A 7,437-nucleotide genomic window follows, 5' to 3' on the forward strand; every position below is an offset into this window, starting at 1 on the left:
TATATGTGACACGGCACCAGAATTAAGTTAGGGTTTTTCAAAATGCTGACACGCCGAGCTCAAAAGGTTCGCCATCACTGCCCTATACTGTGGAGAGCGGCTACAGTGTTTGGACAGGTTCGAGCCTTGGACTAATGAGAGGGCACAGTCCTCTCATGGCCACGTGCAAGTCCCAGCTTGGGGGGCAGAGCCCTCCCAGCACAATGATAGCCAACAGCTATAGTTGTGAGCTTGAACCTATGGTCCGAACACGTGGCCCCACGTGCCCGAGTGATGTGGGCTTGATAGAGTTCAGGAGCATGTAATTGAGTAAACTCAAAACCCATGAGAACGCTGTAAACATCTTGACCACGCCCTTGCTTTGCCTCGTGGAATCTGGCTATAAAATAAAGACAAGGCTTGTAATCCGTGGCACTGTCACTAACTCTCCATCAGAGAGGACAGCGTCCCACCCAGACCCAGCTTTTATTCTCTTGTCTGTCTTTTCTCCATCCTTCACCGCCCCCGCTCAGGCTCACTGAACCTGGCTGAGCTGGCTCGGCACATAAGGCGCCCTGGGGCTGAGTATGCCATGGCCATGCTGGCTCGCCACACCGTACTTCTGCTGTCAGTCAGCACAGGAAGTCTGCAGGCGAACATGTCCAGTGAGTCTTCCAGGGGACTTTTACAAACACTTGGCTTGTGTCCAAGGAGCAGGGGCTCCACACACCTGTTCTGTAAACCAGAAACGCAGCAGCTGGTGGCCTGGCTGCTGGACACTTCCTGAGGCTTCTTTTCCATCCCAACCTCCAACTTCCAGCCATGGCTGCTGCTCACTGCCCAGGACTCCTTCCTGATCAGACAGCTGCCTGTGCCTGGGGGACATCATACCAGGGCCTGGTGCTCAAGGGGGCTTCCTCCCATGGGGACTTGTATCATGAATGCAGCTTTCATGGAGAGTGTGAGTGAGACCTCCACTGGTCCCCTTCCCATATGTTCTCTCCTTCTTCCACAGAAATTTTCCAAAGAGTTTTACGTGGACACATAGAAAGACTACATTTCCCAGCCTCCCTTGCAGCTAGCTGTGGTTATGAAAACAAGTGATGACCCATAGGATGTGAGCAGAAGGGATGTATGTAACTGCCTGGTTGTGTCCTAAGAGCAGTGATGGCGAACCTTTTGAGCTCAGCGTGTCAGCATTTTGAAAAACCCTAACTTAACTCTGGTGCCGTGTCACATATAGAAATTTTTTGATATTTGCAACCATAGTAAAACAAAGACTTTTATTTTTGATATTTATTTTATATATTTAAATGCCATTTAACAAAGAAAAATCAACCAAAAAAATGAGTTCGCGTGTCACCTCTGACACGCGTATCATAGGTCGCCATCACTGCCTTATAGGGAAGGGGCATGCCTGCCCAAGTTACAATATAGATTGTGATGGTGAGCTGCCACCAACCATGTTGTCAGCATGGGGACAGCAGAGCAACAAGCCAGAAGGACCTGGGGCTCTTGACAGTCAGAACTTCACCAGCCAGGACTGCCTGCATATCAACTGTTATGTGAGTGAGAGAGACATCGTTAGTTAGGGCTTGCTAACAGCCAGGTTTCATCCTACCAAAAGCCGCAGGTAAGAGCAGATCCCTGGCACCCCTGACAATGCCAGCCCCACTGTGAAGGTGATAGAGCTGACATAGGAGCCACGTTGTGTAGCAAAGGGGAGAAGGGACCTGTTTTGAAGCTGAGTTTTCACAGCAAACCATTTTCACTTACGATGTCACGTTAACTTCAATGACATTTCATTGCTAATAGAAGTAAGGGGGCGGGGAACCGAAGCTCTCCCCCATCGCCCCATCGATGCAGTCACGGATAGGTGCTGACTGATAATCCCACGTGAGAGAAGACTGGCTGCCTGTTTTCCAGAGAGCCTAGGACAAAGGTCTCCAAGATTAAATGAAACACTGAACCTCGGATGCTCTCACTGGTGTCTCCTGGGGACACATCCAGTTCATAGCCCCGTTGTCTTTGACCAACACAATGTTTTAGAACAATATTGTACTTGAATTAAATATTAGGAGATTTCCCATATAGATCTGGACTTTAGCTTCTCTTGAAAAAATCAGAGAAGCTGGCCCATGGACCCAAAGTCTCTGCCTAACACTGATCATCTGACACCTGTGGCTGGAGCATTGCCCTTCTCAGGTCACCCCACTTGCCACCACTCACCCCATAGGCATGTGCTTTTCCTTCTGGCCTCATCTTAGTTATGCCACCTGCCAGGCTCCCATGGACATCTGAGTTTGTGACCCCTGTCCTCTTCTATCACTCGTTGGGGCCCTACCTCCCTGACAGTCAAGGAAGAGGTACTTCTAACAGGGCCCCTTTTTGCTGTTGGAGTTGGGCCAGCTGGCCTGCTCGGGCTCAGGTCTCTGGTTTTCCCCCAAAGCCTGACATTAGGTGTGCAAGAAGCAAACAATCCTTGCCCTTCTGCTCAACACCATTGACCATGAGGTGAACACTGCATGTGAGTTTACAGGATTCCTCAGGGCACATTTGCCAAAGTCCAAAACCTTCAAGGAAGATGGATGATCCAATGCATCCGTCTGCCCTCTCCCCTCACATTCATTGAAGAATATGTGTGCATGTATATCCCAATCTATTCAACCAGGGGGGCTGAAGGGCACCTGCGTGTCCACCAGGGCGTAAAATGCACGCACAGGAAGCAGTGATCCTGGCTACAGCCATGATTATGTTTCTGCCCGGGAAGCACCGGCTCATAATTCCAGGCTTCCGTCCAGTCCACCTTTTTCTAGCTGTGTGACCTGAGGCATGTGACTTGCCCTTTCAGAGTCTGCTTCCCCTTCTGTGAAATCAAGAGAATGACAGTTTCACACAGGTGTTTGGGAGGATCGAACCAAACACTAGCACAGTGCCTGGTGCACAGTCGGGGTAAGATAGATGTTAGAGCTCTTCCTGCTAACACTCATTCTAGTGAACCAATCTGGAGAGAGACTGGCATGCAGGAAGTAGAGAAAGAGAGTGAGTCGGCCTGGGGAGAGGGACTGAGGTTTGTGGGCCCTGTCACCGGAGAGATATTTGTTCCAAGAAAGTCCTAGCACCATGGGGAGGGCCACGGGCAGCCATCACGCAGAGAAACAACTGCCTTTGGCTCAGAAGGGGCTGCTCCAGGAGGGGCAGCCAGTGGAGACAGGACCAGAGTCTGGGGACGCACTCACGACTTGGCCCATTATTCCCACTCTGGTAGGATAGTGGATGGACAAACAGAGCTGATGGCATGACTGACAAGGCAAAAAAGACTGTGCAAAGCTTCATGGACGTGTGCAGTAATTTCTTAGTATGTATACAATACATGTTAACTATAATAATTATTATTATAATAAATATATATAATATAATAATAGTTAACATGTGTTGAGTGCCAGGTACTATTCAAAGTGCTTGATATGGAGAAACATGAACTCTTCAGAGCCATTCTGAAGCAGGGACTATTATTATCAACATTCACAAGTGAGGAGACTGAAACACAGTGTGGTTAAATAATTGGCCTAAAGACACACAGCTGGAAAGCAGCAGAACTATTCAAAATCCAAGACCCCAGGCAGTCTGGGTCCAGAGTCCATGCTCTCAGCTACCATCTTTCTCTCCCTCTTGTTTGATGCTCTTGTCCCACTGGAATGTGACCAAGGCTACCAGCTATCTGCCCTCCTGAGCCCCTCCACCCAACTTCATACTGGACTGGCTAAGCTTGGAACCCAAGGTTACACTGCCCCCTTCTGGATGCCCCAGAGTACCTGCCTCACCCATTGCAGGCTGCCCTCCTCAGTGCCCCATGCCCATGATCCTGCTTATCAGACCCTGAACAGCCACCAGGGTCTGCCAGAGCCCTGTGAGACGGCCCGGCATGAGGGTAATGCCTAGAGGGGGCATTCTGGACCAACTGATGACTGAATGGTCCCATGAGACCCAGAGAAGGTGATACAGAAGAGCGGAGACCCCTCTGAGTAAGAAAGAATCCTCTAGACCAGAGAGCAAGAGTGAGGCTGTCTGTGCTTGGGAAAGACAGGGACTGAGTGGCAGTATAGACAGTGAGTGAGCTACGGCAGGATGTGAGCAGGCAACCTCAGATGGAGACTAGGCTCCAGGGCGTGAGCCAGACCTGGATTCAAATCCTGCCCCTCCGCCCTAGCCGGTTTGGTTCAATGGATAAAGTGTTGGCCCCCAAACAGAAGGGTTCCTACCTTGGTTACAGGCTCGATCCCCAACCCTGGTCAGGGCATGTGTGGGAAGCAACCAATCAATGTGTCTCTCTCACACTGATGTTTCCCTCTCTGTCTCTCCCCTTCCCTTCCAATCTCTCTAAAAATCAATTTAAAAAAATATCCTCTGGCGAAGATTAATGAAAAAAAATTTCCTGCCCCTCCCCCTTTACTTCTTGACTCTTGTAAATCAGAGCTAAGGCTAGAGGGAGATGGTAGGGTGGGCAAAGACAAGAGCTCTGGAGCCAGATCCTGTGGGCTTGCCTCCCAACGCCACTACTAACTAGTATATAACATAACCTCTTTGTGCCTCAGTTTTCTCATCTGTAAAATGGGGGTGATGATAGTTGCTACCAAATATGGTTGCCAGAAGGATTACGCATCTACATATATACACTTTGATAAATTTAACTGGAATGTGATACAGCCCATAATACATAAGTTCTATTTAGAACAGTGGCAAGCAGCTAGTAAGTATAACATCAGTTAAATATGCCTTTTTCATAGGATTGTTGGGAGGGTTTAAAGAAACAGCATCTGGCCGAAACCGGTTTGGCTCAGTGGATTAGAGCGTCGGCCTGCGGACTGAAAGGTCCCAGGTTCGATTCCGGTCAAGGGCATGTACCTGGGTTGCGGGCACATCCCCAATAGATGTGCGGGAGGCAGCTGATCGATGTTTCTAACTCTCTATCTCTCGCCCTTCCTCTCTGTAAAAAATCAATAAAATATATTTTTTTTAAAAAAAGAAAAGAAACAGCATCTGAAAATAGTACCTTGTTCATGCTTAACGAATACCCATCCTCTCTCCTTGGGATTAATACATTTTCAAAATCAGAATCCTCCATCTTTTGGTCATTTGTCTTATACTGTTCCCTGCAGCCTTGCACTCCCCCATGTTTGGCACCCCAAGTACAGTCCTGCCCTGTGCTGGCTGTGGGTTTGCCCAGGGGTAGGCAGCACATGTTATGCTTTCCAAAGCACTTTCTTATCTGTGAGCCATGGATGCTGATAAGAGAGGGACTGATGGCCCTAACTGGTTTGGCTCAGTGGATAGAGCGTCGGCCTGCGGACTGAAAGGTCCCAGGTTTGATTCCGGTCAAGGGCATGTACGTGGTTGCGGGCACATCCCCAGTAGGGAGTATGCAGGAGGCAGCTGATCGGTGTTTCTCTCTCATCGATGTTTCTAACTCTCTATCCCTCTTCCTTCCTCTCTGCAAAAAAATTAATAAAATACATTTTTAAAAAAGAGAGAGACGGATGACGGGAGTGGGGTCACTGTGGGGCCGTGGCCAGGCCCCTGCACTTCTCTGGGCCACTTTACTCATCTGTGAAGGAGAATAATATCCCTGCCCCTTGACCTGCCGACAAAAGAATGTCCAGCCTTAAGGAAAATTCTTGTAAGAGTTTGAGCCAAACTGATGAGGACTGCAGAGAAGCAAAATCTCAACGGATTGAGAAAATATTCCAGAGAAAGTCCGTTTTACAGCTACAGACAAATCTCATTTCTCAAATGTCTCCCATCTGGATAGAACAATTCAGTTCTCCACCAAGTTGTTCACAGAAAAAAATGTCTCAGTTGTCGAACCAAACTTCGGTTTTTGAACTGACAACCGTATCCGCTTGACAAGAGGCGTTTCTCAGGCAACAAACAAAGGAGAGAAGGTTTTTGTTGCTAGCAAAATTAACAATTAGCACGATTTTAAAATATAAAAAAGCCATCTAGAGTGCTAACGTTGCTAAGAGTGTGAACGAAACAATGATCACAGACAGGTGAAGAGGTAGAAAAGCTGTTGTTGATTTGGAAAAGCAGTTAGCCAGTGACAGCCATTTTCGGAGGCGGTGATATAGGAACAAGCAAAGATGCTACATGCTGACCTGGAAGACACTCCTGGACCGAATGCTTAAAGTGACTTTGTTTAAGGCTAGTAGGGGGTGGTTTGATAAATTTAAGAAGAGAAGTGTTTATTTACAGATTAAACAGTACATTAGACAAGTACTGTATATAAGAAAGGTTAAAACAGGGAATCCTTTGGGGGTCTGGAACAGATTAATTCAATTTACATTATTTCTAATGGGGAAAAAATGATTCGGTTTTTGGAATAAATTGAGTTTGAGAACCAAGGTTCCACCGTGTTTTATACATTATTTATACATTATAATCAAAGGAGGAGCCTTCAGGAGGGTCGCATGAAGTTCATTGGTGGTAGATTAGGGAGGCAGGAGAAAGCAAAGGGGGGGATCTCTAGGACTGGATAAAGAGTGCAGGGGAGAGATGCGCACTCTTATTACATTGTGGGTCCAGGATAGTTAACATTTACAGCACGCAGAGATGGTTGCGCCCTGAGGGGTTGTGAAAAGGAGACTACTTTGACATTTCAAAGGTCTGTTACCTTAGATACAAAAAGACATACACAGGCCCCCGTGAGGTAAAGACTGACCTCTGCTAAGGAAGTTCATGCCTGGGACGTGACTGCGCCATGACCCACTTTCAGTCAGGAATTTTTATGTTCATACCATTCCATGTGGTTACTTTCGGTCTCTGAGTTTGTAAGGGCTCCGTGCTGGCCTCCCCTGAGCTCGTCGGGTTTAGTTTGTGGACCTTTTTGGTCCACAGGCCGCACAAAGCTGTTGTGAGCAGGAAATGGATGTATGGGTGCACGGAGGAGACAAGGTGTCATGTGGGATATTATCATCTGGGAGTCAAACCTGAAGAGCCTGGGGAGGCCAGGGGAGGGCCAGCCGGTGAGCAAGGCTTCCCAGAAGGGTGTTTGATCTGGGTAGTGTGTCCCTGAGACCAGCGCCTTCCCTGCAATCAGTCACCAACCTGGCCCTGGCAGGGAGAAGGAGGCCCCGCAGCCTGAACGCCGCAGGGAGGCCAAATTTGGACATGGGCTAAGAGGTTGGCCAGTGCAGGAGGTGGAATGTGGCCAGGGCTGTGGGAGGGAGGGCCTGCATTCCCAGTGACTGCCTGACAGTGACTGTGATGACTTCAAGTCGGGGTTCTAGCCAGCCCCCGCCACAGGCTGAGGGCCCCCACAGTCAGCACAGAGAACGTTATTTCTCCCCAGGGAAAGGGGAGCCCACATCGAGGAGCCAAGCAGCAAAAACAGGCAGGATCACAGACTGACATCAGGCAGATGGGGGGAGGGGCTCAGTCAGAGATAGGGATGTGGATGGA

Source organism: Myotis nattereri, assembly GCF_964212035.1.
Source record: "Myotis nattereri genome assembly, chromosome: 10".
Taxonomy (NCBI): Eukaryota; Metazoa; Chordata; class Mammalia; order Chiroptera; family Vespertilionidae; genus Myotis; species Myotis nattereri.